The sequence below is a fragment of the Enhydra lutris genome, unplaced genomic scaffold (genome assembly GCF_002288905.1).
Source record: "Enhydra lutris kenyoni isolate GAN:26980312 unplaced genomic scaffold, ASM228890v2 scaffoldscaffold15, whole genome shotgun sequence".
Lineage (NCBI taxonomy): Eukaryota > Metazoa > Chordata > Mammalia > Carnivora > Mustelidae > Enhydra > Enhydra lutris.
The window spans coordinates 17,625,829-17,639,372 of record NW_019154099.1 but is presented as its reverse complement, the minus strand read 5'-3'; positions in this window follow the sequence as shown (position 1 = coordinate 17,639,372).

Sequence of the window (13,544 nt, the reverse complement as noted above, 5' to 3'; positions counted from 1 at the left end):
CAGATAAAGGGCTAGTATCCAAAATCTATAAAGAACTTAGCAAACTCAACACCCAAAGAACAAATAATCCAATCAAGAAATGGGCAGAAGACATGAACAGACATCTCTGCAAAGAAGACATCCAGATGGCCAACAGACAGATGAAAAAGTGCTCCATGTCACTTGGCATCAGGGAAATACAAATCAAAACCACAATGAGAGACCACCTCACACCAGTCAGAATGGCTAAAATTAACAAGTCAGGAAATGACAGATGTTGGCAAGGATGCAGAGAAAGGGGAATGTTCCTACACTCTTGGTGGGAATGCAAGCTGGTGCAACCACTCTGGAAAACAGCATGGAGGTTCCTCAAGAAGTTGAAAATAGAGCTACCTTATGATCCAGCAATCACACTACTGGGTATTTACCCTAAAGATACAAATGTAGTGATCCGAAGGGGCATGTGCCCTCGAATGTTTATAGCAGCAATGTCCACAATAGCCAAACTATGGAAAGAACCTAGATGTCCATTGACAGATGAATGGATAAAGAAGATGTGGTATACACACACACACACACACACACACACACACACACACACACACATACACACAATGGAATATGTGATGGCTACTATGGCTACTATGCAGCCATCAAAAGAAATGAAATCTTGCCATTTGTGACAACATGGATGGAACTAGAGGGTATTATGCTGAGCAAACTAAGTCAATCAGAGAAAGACAATTATCATATGATCTCCCTGATATGAGGAATTTGAGAGGCAAAGTAGGGGGTTCGGGGCGAGGGAAGGAAAAAATGAAACAAGATGGGATTGGGAGGGAGCCAAACTGTAAGACACTCTTAATCTCACAAACAAACTGAGGGTTGCTGGAGGGTGGGGGGAGAGGAAGACGGTGGTTGGGTTATGGACATTGGGGAGGGTATGTGCTATGGTGAGTCCTGTGATGTGTGTAAGTCTGATGATGCAAAAACCAGTACCCCTGGGGCAAATAATACTTTATATATTAATAAAAATAATTCTAAAAAAAGGAAAAAATATTTAAAAATGCTGTGTTGTCAATAGTAGGAAAAAACACCTTAGGCCCATAAATGCAATGTTGTTTGGGAAATTGAGGTTTTAATTGCCCATTGGTAGTCTAGCCTTGCTTTTTATCTCACAATTTGTGCATTAATGTCCTTTCATTTGTGTTGTGTCAAAACTGTCCTCACTGCATTGTGTTTGTTATGCTTTCTCTTTTTTATAGATCACATACTTTTTCATTAGGGGATTAAAATTTGTATCTTTATTTCCCATCATGTTCAGTTATAAGTCTCCTAAATCATTTTTTCTCCTATATATACAAAGGCATATCAGTACTAAAAAGCTAATTAATTTGGACTTTTATCCTCTGCTGTTTTCCTGTCCCTTTTAGTATAAGGCCTAGAGCACATGATTTGCTAGTCACTTTTACAATAAGCACTGATTTTCACTTTTAAGTAGTTATTGATCTGAATAATCAACCATAGGAGAATCATTAAGAAAATTAAACAGTTCCCCGCATTGGAAGATTAGCCACCACTAAGCATGATACTTCAATATAATTCTTCACATCTTGGGAAAAGACTTGCAATAGGATAATAGAAAAATCAGAATATAAAATACAAGATAGTATTGTTCCAATTATATATATATATATATATATATATATATATATATATATATATATAAACTATGTATTAAAACCTAGGTAGTAGGGGTGCCTGGGTGGCTCAGTGGGTTAAAGCCTCTGCCTTCGGCTCAGGTCATGGTTCCAGTGTCCTGGGATAGAGGCCCGCATCTGGCTCTCTGCTCGGCGGGGAGCCTGCTTCCTCCTCTCGCTCTGCCTGTCTCTCTGCCTACTTGTGATCTCTCTCTGTCAAAAAAAAAAAACAAAAAAAAACAAAAAACAAACAAACAAAAAAAAACCTAGGTAGTATTTCCTTCTCTTGTTCATCCTTTCTGAGCTTTTCAAAATTCTAATAATGAACACATGTTGTTTTTATAATCAGAAAAAGATAAACTTATTTTAAAAAAATTTTTGGACCATAAATGGTATTCACTTTACCCAATCTTATAGTAATACCTTAGAAGAAGTCATAATTGCACTCAAAATAGTTGAACAGGGGAGAGGAGTCAAGATGGTAGAGGAGTAGCAGACTGAAATGACATCAGGTTGCAGGAGTTCAGCTACATGGGTATCAAAACATTCCGAACACCTACAAACCCAACAGGAGATTGAAAAGAAGAAGAGCAGCAATTCTAGAAAGAGAAAATCGACCACTTTCTGAAAGGTAGGATGCGCGGAGAAGTGAATCTGAAGCGACAGTGGGAAGATAGACTGCAGGGGGAGGGGCTGGCTCCTGGCAAGTGGTGGAGCAACGGAGCACAGATTCTGAACTTTTAGAAGCCTGCTCCACTGACTGACGTCGCTGTAGAGGCTAAGCAGGGGTGGGGCCCTTGTGGGGACAGTGTGATCTCAGGTCCTGCACGGTCACAGAAGGATCGGGGGTGTCTGAGTGTAGCAGAGCTCGCAGGTATCAGAGCAGGGAAGCTGAATACAGAGATGGAGCCGAGGAGTTTGCTCTCAGCTCGGGGTTACCTTAAACTGGGATCTGTGGCACAGTCAGACCACTGCTCTTTAAGCAGGGGAGACCCTCCTTCCTCCTCTGGAGGCAGGAATCTGCTGGGTTTGGAGACTCCAAATGGGGTCGTGCACCAGAGACAGAAATGCTCAGTCACAGGCTGGGTGAGCTCGGAGCATGGCCAGAGACCGGGAAGACAGTAGTAATTGACTGCTTCTCTCCAAGGGCACACTAGGCAGTGGGGTCCGAGCTCTTGGCTCCTCTGGGCTGGAGATTGGGAGGCTGCCATTTTCATTCCCATCCTTAGAGTTCAACGGAAAGCATTCAGGGAACAGAAGCTCCCGAGAGCGAACCTGAGCAGATTACTTAGCCCAGCCCCTGGCAAAGGCGGTGAAATTCTGCCTCAGGCAAAGACATTTGAGAATCAGTACAGCAGGCCCCTCCCCCAGAAGATCAGCAAGAACATCCAGCCAAGACCAAGCTCACTGATCAAGGAGAACAGCGGAATTCCAGAGGGGGGAAAAGCAGAGGATAGAATTCATGGCTTTCTCCCCATGATTCTTTAGTCTTGCAAAGTTAAATTTTTTTAATTTCATTTTTTTCTTATTCTATTTTTTTAACTTTTCCTCTTTCCACTTTTAACGCTTTTTAATTAGTTTATCTTAACAGTAGCTTTCCTAAAAAAATCTTTTAAAACATTCATTATTATAGTCATATTTTATCTTTCATAGTATCTAACTTTATTTTTTGTATACATATAGGGTTTTTTCTTCTAAAAAATTTTGGGATAGAATCTCCTCTAATAGATCAAAATATACCCTAAATCCAGCACAGGGCTTTATTCTAGTCTCCAGCCTAAGCAAATTCTCTCCACTTTCTTTTTCTTTCTTTTTCAACCAACTTATTTTATCAATTCCTTTTTGAGAATTTTTTAAAATTTTCATCTTTACAGTCACAGTCCATCCCTTCGTTGTGTTTACCCTTATTTTTGTGTATATATATAAGGAATCAGGAGGGACACAAACCATAATAGACTCTTAATCTCACAAAACAAACTGAGGGTTGCTGGGGGGAGGGAGGTAAAAAGAGCGTGGTTGGATTATGGACATTGGACCTCTCCAATGAATTCTGTGAAGTGTGTAAGCCCGACGATTCACAGAACTGTATCTCTGGGGCAAATAATAAATTATATGTTAATAAGCAAAAAAATTAAAAAAATATTTGAACAATTTTTGTCAATAAAAAAAGAATGGAAAAAAAAAATCTTTATGTTTGTACCTAAGTAACACCACAACATCCACACATGGCACGCAGCCTCTCAGGAAGGTATTTCCAAAGCAACACTGGAGGAGAGTCTTGCAAATGGATATAAAAGGCCAATTATTAAGTATTTCAGGCCTTGCAGGCCAGACGGTCTCTGTGATAACTCCTCAGCTCTGCTGATGTAGCACAACAGCCATAGGCAATGCGTAAAGCAATAGGTACATCTGTGTGCCAATAAAACTTTATTTACAAAAGCAGGTAGTAGTTTGCTGACACTGCCACACAACAGTGTTTCACAAACTTTCAAGTACACATGGATCACCTGGAGTTTTAGTTGAAAAACAGATTTTGATTCAGTAGGTGTACAGTGGAGACTGAGAGTACATTTTTTTAAAAAGATTTTTTTTTTTTTTTTTTTGACAGAGAAAGAGAGAACAAGAACGTACAAGCAGGGTGAACAGCAGAGGAAGAGGGAGAAGCAGGATCCCCATTAAGCAGGGATTCCAATGCAGGACTCAATCCCAGGGTCCTGGGATCATGACCTGAGCTGAAGGCAGATGCCTAACCAACTGAACCACCAAGGTGCCCTGAGAGTCCGCATTTCTAACTAGCTTCCAGGTGATGCCACTCTTACTGGTCTGAGGATAGCACCTTCAGTAGCAAGACAGAGCATCCATTTTATTAGCCATGTAATATATAGGTGAGAGACTCATGAGACAGACCTCACTGGGAGCAAAAAATACATTGTGGTTACCCACAACACATTGGCATTATAGTAATCACATTTTGCTTAATTTCTTTTTTACTTTATACCTTATTTCATAAAAACAAAATTTTGGACATTAAGTGGGAGACAGATAACTTTAAATATTTGGAAATAGTTTACCGAAACCCAATGACTAGTTGATTTTGATACACATAAAACTTTATTTATCCACTCAATAAGCATTTATCACATACATCTGGATGCTAGGTTGCTGACTGTTTGAAATTTAGAGATAAAGTGCTGCCTTCGAGGAACTCATAAACAAATGGGAGAAGCAAGCACATAAAGAAATAATTGCTTTCATTAAAAAAAAAAAAAAACAGGATAATCCAAAATAGTTTTGCCTACGAGCACTGAGACCCTTTTACAAAGAGATGTCATTGCCCAGTGCTGAAAATCGAGCCACTTATCAAACTGTGCCATGGATACATCCAATTTCTAACAAGTCTCAATAGCTACTTCTGTAAATAATCCTTTAAACCTTGCTAATTTAAGAGCATGTGATGGATAGAACCCAGATTTCCCCAGGATTCATCATTTGGGGTACTCATGAGTTCACAGTAACTGAAATAATTCAATTATTGACTTCTCCACTTAGATAACCAAGGGACATCCCATATCCCATCAATATGGCCAAAACCAAACTCCCAAAAGCCCTGAATCTGCACCAGCACCACCATCCTATCTCATTTGATAGCAACTACATCCTTCTTATTGTTCAAGTCAGCCATCCTTAATGCCTCCCTTAACACAACAAATCTTGGTGACATTGCTTGCAAAACTTATCCAGAATCTAACCACTTCTTACCACTTCCAGGGCTACCATCTGGTCCAAGTTCTCATCTACATTACTGGATACTTAATCTTGGCTGGCATTCCAGATTCTGGAATGCTGTTCTCAACACAGAAACTCAAGAGATCTTTTTAAACTTAAATGTAATCATTTCATTCCCTTTCTAAACTCCATAGTATCGTCCCATTTCACTCAGAGTAAATCCTTACAAAGGTCTAGGAGGCCAGGGTCATCTAGACCCAGATCATTATTCTGACCTCAAGCTATTTCTCCCCCTTGTTTATTCCCCTCCAGCCACAATGGCCTCATTGGCATTGTCAGAATATGCCAACCACCTTCCCACCTTAGGACCATTGCTCTAGCTATACCAGCTTCCTGAAATGCATTTTCCTCAGATATCTGTGGAGCTAACTCCCTCACCTCCTTCAATTCTTTGTTTAGATATCACCCTCTTAATGAGATTTAGTCGGACCACCTTTGTTCCCCACACCCACCCTCCTAACCTCACCTATTCTGCTTCTTTAAAAAAAAAAAAATTCTATAGCATGTATCACTTCCTGACACACATATAACTTACTTATGCATTAGACCCCTTCTTTATTCTATTAGTCAGATTGGGCTGCCATAACATAATATACCAGACACTGGGGGATCTAAGCGACAGGAATTTAGTTCTCACAGTTCCGGAGGCTGGGAATTCCAAGATCAAGATGCTGGCCAATGCGATTCCCTGGTGAGGGTTTTCTTCCCGACTTGCAGACAGTCACTGTTTCACTGTGTCCTCACATGGTAGGAAGAGAGGAAGCCAGCTCTCTAGATTCTCTTCTTCTTCTTTTTTTTTCTTTTTTAATTTATTTATTTGACAGAGATCACAAGGAGGCAGAGAGGCAGGCAGAGAGAGAGAGGAGGAAGCAGGCTCCCCGCTGAGCAGAGAGCCCGATGCGGGGCTCAATCCCAGGACCTTGGGATCATGTCCTAAGCCGAAGCCAGAGGCTTAACCCACTGAGCCACCCAGGCGCCCCTGGAGTCTCTTCTTAAAGGGCACAACCACCACCACGAGGGCCCCACCCTCATGCCCTCATCTGAACCTAATTATCTCCCAAAGGCCCTGTCTCCAAATATCATCACATTGGGGGTTAAGGCTTCAGCATATACATTTTAGGGAGAAACAGTTCAGTTCATAGCACGCATCATCTCCTCCTCCTCACTTTGTGTAAACTCCACAAGACAGGAAACTTTGTTTCGTTCACTGCTGTATCTCCAGCCCCAAGAAGACTGTCTGACACAGGTTTGTTAATGACTAAATGAGTTCTATCTATCCCACCAATATTATAGGACCTCCTGTATCCCCCAAAGCCCTGCCCAATAATTTGGGGGAGTGTCCAGGCATATCTCCACTCAGTGCATGAGTAGCTCTCTCTGCTGTGTTCATGATGATTCTTGAAGGAATCCCCCACCACACCTGCAGCCAGTCCCACAACCACTATAACCTGCCTATACCTGTGAAGAATGAAGCCTCTCAAAGCTCCAAAGCAACAAAGTTGTGTTGCATTTCCTGCAACCCTTACTGAGCTGAATATTGTGTTCTGGAAGTCACAGAAACAGTGCTCATCTTTCTCCCTGTGGTCATGCATGGTCACTGAGGCACCACCACAGGCTGTGGGTGACTGGCCCTGTAGACTCCCCCACGGGGTCAGAAATGTCTGAAGTCTACCAACATACACAACTTCAGGTTCTTCATGTCCAAGACAGTGCTTCCAAGTTGTGCTGATGGATGAAGTGGACAACGCAAATTTTTTTTCCTTTGTCAAGATGTTCTCAGAGTGTTGAGTGCTGCTGCTCTAGGTTCTAGCCATTACTGGGGCAGCCAAAATGTTAAGGTTAAGTGAAAAAGCATGTACCCAACAAGCCATACCTAATTTAAAGTATACAAGGTACTTGTAGTTTCTTGGGAAAAAAAGGCACTAAATGAATAAATGTTCTTGTTATACATTATTCAGAGGCAATTTGAATACACATCTTGTTATACATTATTCAAATGCAATTTTTCACAATAACAAATAAATACACCACCCCAGTGCCAAAGGATATATCAATATTGGATGAAGTTCATTCACAATATTTTATTTAGAAACAATTTAAGAATCAAAGTCTTTCCATTACTTTTATAAATGTAAATCTGGTGACTTTTTTTCTTTGTTGAACTAATTTAAGTTCCCTTTTCCTCAAAACAATCTAACTGCCGTGTTTCTGTTTTTGTCGGAGGCAGTGTAAGCACCTCAGACAGGGACTCAAGCATCCTGGCCCTGGTAACAGTGGCCCCATGTGATCATGGGCACAGTTACTATTTCTCAACTTCCTTGTTGATAAAATAAAATGGCTGGATCAGATCAACTCTAATACTTTCTCTAGCAGTATATTTTCATGATTCCATGTCTTAAGAAGAAGCAACACAATGTTAAAGGTTGGAAGTGACCCACTGTCAGTGGATACTTAAACTCAACATCAAGTAGTACATTGCAATTGCCATTCATCTTTAAAAAAAAATAAAAAATTACTTATTTCTATGCATTGTTTGAAATTTCTGCATATATAATTGGACAATAGCCTTTTGAGGTAGTCTAGATCCACATAACTATTCTAGTTTTACAGATTCATTCATTTGATCAGATGGTTGGTCAACATCTTTTGAGCACCTACAATGTACCTGATATTTATGTTAGGTTCTGTGTATGCAAAATTACAACATAGCTTTTAAGAATTAGATGAATAAGATAAAGTAATAGCAATAACAATACTGCAAATGTCAGGCAGAAGTCTATTCAGGGTCCAAAGCAGACACAAGGAAAGAATTAATTCTACCTGGAGGACAGAACAAAGGAAGGTTCCCCAGAGGAAATGGGGTTTGATCTGAGACTTGAAAATGGTGAGAAGGGTGAAGGTAATCTGAGTCAGGAAGACACACCAGCATCCAGCAAAATAATCAAGAGTTAAAATCGGGAAAGAATGAAGTTGATGACATGAAGGAACTGTTCCTTTTTTGTGTATAATGACAGCATCAAGATGACACCTCTTAAAAGATTTCATTTCTTTTGGCAAAAGAAACTGAAATTTTTATGGGTGAAACAGAATGTTGTCTGATATTGCTTCAAATTAATAGGAGAGAGGAATGAAGGCTTAGATGAAACAAGATTGGCCATGAGTTGAAACTGGGAGATGGGTACCTGGACCTTCATTATTTTCTTTTTCTTACTTTCATATCCATTTGTGAAATTTTTGCATAATAAACACTTCAAAGAAAGGGAAAAATGATTCAGTTACAAAAACTAAGATGAGTGAGTTTCACCACGAGTGTCACCATGAGAAAGCTACTGAGAAGTCAAGTGAGAGAAAAGTTTATTACCAGAGTTCATTTGCTTTGATGGTTAGGGAGACATTTATTTATTTCTTGAGCAAGTATTATGCTCCTGGCCCTACTATGGAGATAGGACACCCAGTGGTGAACAAAACAGAGAAGATCCCTGCATTCATAGAAATTACCTTCTCATGACATTGTGACCTTTCACAGAACAGTTCCACATAGTGGTCGAGTGTGGATGTCTAAGAGTATTAAGGGAGGGAGTTACCGGGAAGTGAGGAGCTAAATACAAAAAGAATAAAATGAGCAAAGGAAAAGAGAGATAATGCAGTGCTGAAAGAGGACTTTTTCTTTTCTTTTTAATGTGAGAGACTTGAGAAGCGGGTGGTCTGTGGGGATGGAGCCAGTGGAGAGGGAGATATAATAGAAAGAATAATAATCCATAAATTCCTGGGAAAGAATTGCATCAGACCACAGTTGAGGAATGTTCCTTGAGCAAAAAAAGACCATAGTTGAGGAAGGTAGGTAAAGATGGATTCTGTGGGATGAAACTGGGCTCAGAAAAGTGAGCATGACCCAGACTACCTCTATGCATCATGTAGGATGTGGGCCGAGATGTTCTTACTCCTGGACCACCTGAAGGGCTCATCTGTCCCTCAAATCCACATCAAAATAGCCGCTTTTTAGAGCTCATTGACTTCCTCAGAGATTCCTTCCCAGACTCCATAGTTTAAATAAGGTTCCCTATACATCAGTTAGAAATGTATTCAGCTACAAATAGCAAAGGGGCTTACAAAGGACAGGGAAGCCCCTTAATTATGATATTAAGGTCTTAGGCTTGTCCATGTCTTCTCCTTCACTATTTTCATTGGTGTTCCATCCTCATGGAAGCAATATAGCTGCTGTAGCTCAGACATCATGCCTACCTAGAGCACGGAGAAGGGGGAGAGGACAGTACCAAATGCATCTGTCCCTTCTATCAAAGAAAGCAAAGGGTTTTCCCGCAACCCTCTCACAGGCTTCTTCTTGAACATACGGACCAAAACTATGTCACTTGGCCATTCCCACCTGCAAGGAGTCTGGGAAATTGAGTACTTCACTTTGCCAAACTGTGTAGTCGAGGTAGGCAAGAACAAAGCAAGGCGGGGAGTGTTTATACACAGCAAACCAGCAATATCTGTCACACCCTGTCACACTTTCTTACTAGGCCACACGTTCCCTGCAAGGAGGGCTCATGTCTGTGCTTCTCACCCACATATGCCTTCACTATATTGATGTCAGGGGGCAGAGAGCTTTCTGAAAGTTTTGCTGGCCCACCATCCAGCCTTCGTCCCTTCTTTTTGGCTACAGAATCTTGATATTCCTTTGGGGAATGGCCCCTTTCCAACTATCAGTCAAGGGGTCCTTCCAATCCTTCCAGCCAAGGTATGGGAAGTGACACAAGTTCGTCACTTTGCCTTCTCTCCTGGAAACTTAAGACTTCACACGGTGAAAAGGTTGGAAGGCGTGGACCTGGGAAAACCTCACTCTAGCTCCTGCTCCTTCTCCTGTCATTGGAGCCCTGGCGCCCCCTTCTTGGCTCCTGGCTTGGGAATTGGTTGTTCAGCTTTGGCTTTTGTTACATTAGCCACCTTGTCCCCTGACCACAAGCTCTTTTGTTCATTATTTTGTCCCCTTTATTGACTGTGTCAAAGAAAGCCTACCTGAGGGTGCCTGGGTGGCTCAGTGGATTAAGCCTCTGCCTTCAGCTCAGGTCATGATCTCAGGGTCCTGGGATCGAGTTCTGCATCGGGCTCTCTGCTCAGCAGGGACCCTGCTTCCCCCCTCTCTCTGCCTGCCTCCCTGCCTACTTGTGATCTCTGTCTGTCAAATAAATAAATAAAAATCTTTAAAAAAGAAATTTAAAAAATAAATAAATAAAAGAAGCCTACCTGATAAAAGGAGGCTTCTCATTATTGGATGAAGGACTCTTGTTTTAACTAAAAGCAAACTGTAAACCGGAGGATCCTGGAACCAAAATGAAATAAGTAAGATTCCAACTTTTCATTTTGGGCCAAACCTCTTGATTTGCAATGAGTTTCACTTTCGTGACGACAAAATGTTCCTCTTTGTCAGTCTCTTCATCTTAACTGTCAGCGATGGTGTTTTTTTCTGTCTGGTTTACTCCCCATGGTGTTTCCATTCTAATTTCCACTGTCTGCCGGGCCCATGCCCTCCTCATTCCCTCACCTCATTCCCTTGAAAGGCACAGACAAGCAGCTCTCAGAAGAATGTCTCCCCCAGTGTCTGTGAGTTGTCAGAATGACAGACTGAGGGAAGTTACATCACGGCCTCCAAGGCTATTTGAATAGCACATTTTCTTTTCCTTCAGCTTTTACCATTCTCCCGGATTTACCATTCTGAGGTCATCCGTGGAAAAGTTTTGCTCACTGTCAAATTTTGCTAAATGTTCTTAGAGCTTCTAATCCAGACTGATGGAAGGGCAGAGCGGGGCGGTCCTCGGGGGGATATTCTGTTCCAACTCCCTTCCCTTTGTGAAAGAGGAGGGAGGCCCACAGTTTGCTGGGAAGGTCCCAAGTTCGAGCCTCCAGCTCTTAGCAGAGCCCACACAGAGCACCAGATCTGGGAATTCCCCAGCTGTTATTCTTTGCACCAGACTACAGTGTTTCGATGGGTTTTATAGCTGTTTATTCTCCTCTAGAACTCCACACCATTTAAGATATTAAAATACTTCCGTCTGAATTCTTTACCCCACTCCCTAACGATTTCTTTTCCTCAGCTAACCGGTGTTGCAGGTAAGGGTCTCCAAGAAGCAGTCTCAGGTGGGACGGGATTTAGTGGGATTTAGCCTATAGAGCATACAGCAGGCAGCGCCCTTGTGCCAGACACCTGCGGACGTGAGCGGTGAAAACAGGAGTGACAGAAAAGTCCACTGGCAATGTAGACCACTGAGAGCCTGGCCAAGCCTGTGGGGAGGCTCTGGGGCTAGAGCAGCCCTTCCCAATCACCCCACGCTAGGCTGGGATGGGGGCTCCAGTCATTGAAGCTAGGCCACCCCTGGAAGGGTGTGACCTGGGGCAACACAGCTGTCCGCAGCTGAGGCCATCCTCCAAAAGGCTCAGAGCTGAAGACTGTCAACTGACAGCACTTCTGGCTGCCAGGGTAGCACATCCCTGAGCCCCTGGAAGGGAGTCGTGTTCATCAGACACTATTACCCCTTCCAGTGACTTTTCTTTACGGTTCTAGACGCTTGTGATGATTCCTGCCGCAGAGGAGCTTGTAGTCTGATTGGAGAGAGTTAATGAATCATGATGACGATGTGAAGCCTACGATCATACATATGAAGATCTACAGACACTCTCGGAGGAGGTCACTGTATAGACACACAGGGGAGTGGGTGATCGACTCAGGACCCGGAGAACCCAGGGAGCCGCAAGGCCAGGAGGCCCACTGAGCAGCTTCTGCCATCCCCCACAAGGGGATTTTGCTACCGATTACAGTGTAAAATCTTCATTTTCTTCTTTCCTGTTTAGTGTCTCTTCTCCAATATCCTTCCTGTGGGTATAATCCTCATAATTTTATTTCTCACTCATTTCAGCATTTTCCTTATTTTTTTCACATGTCTAGGGAGCCATTTTTCTCTACTTAAAAAGCTAGTCCCTTGGCCTCTTTTAAGTTAAGCTTTAAAAAGCCACCGGGCAGCATTTCTGCATATTCCCTCTGATCGCACACCTGGCAAACAGCATTTTCAAGGGATCCATAGACTTACCGCGTTCGGGTCTCAACTATGTACATAATTAAATTGCTGATCTTAGCAAAACACATTACCAACCAGATGCTAAGTAGAAATAAAGCCCAGGACAGGGAGGGGAGTGGGGGATGCGGGGAGAGAACAAGTACTGACGCCACAGGACTGAAAGGTTACCTTACAACTCTTACAAAGAGAATGTCATCAGGAAACACAGAATTGGGACTTACAATCCTGTGGCTTAAAAAAAAAGAAAGGGAAAGAAAAAGGAAACAGAAAAGAAAAAGAAAAAGCAACTTGCTAGGTTCAGGTCGGAGAAGAGGACGAAAGGAACCCAGCGAGGTGCACTGGAAAGTAATCGGCAAGTTGCAAGCCTCCTCCAGGAGCCTGGCTGCTTTCCCGGCGGGCGCCGCAGAGCGGAAGATCTGTGATCAGCCGGGAGCGCGGAGCCGCCGCCTCATTTCCCAGGGGAAATTCCCACACACAGCGAGTACGAGTGAGGGCAGACCCCAAGCCCCAGCGCCGCTTTCAAGCCAGGCACTTGGATAGCACCCCACCTGCAGGCTTTTGGCAAGGGACACATGGAAACGCCCCGAAGCCGGGGCTGTTCGTGCCAGGAAAAGCCGTTGCAGCCGGGGAGCGACCTGGATCCCGCACCGGGAGGGTCCTGGTGGGGGGTAGATGCCCCCGGGACACAGAATCCCGCGGCTCCCACGCCAAGCCAGTTTCCGAGCGCTTTGACCTTTACCTGTGGAATCCCTTTGCTCCCAAGATGAATTAGAGCCTAATCCAGCGGGAAGGTGTGGCAGGCCTCTCTAAACCCTGGAATTAGGTGTGCTCCCAAGAGGAGGAAGCGAGGATTAGCCGCCAGTTAAGACTTTGGCTCCTTTCCCCACTGCCTCTGAGCTGGGGGAGTCACCCTGCTTCCTTCCCAAGCCCACCGCCTGGCATCAAACCCCAAAACCAAACCTCAACCAGAAGCACCAGGTGCTCTTAGAATAACAAAGAACAAACA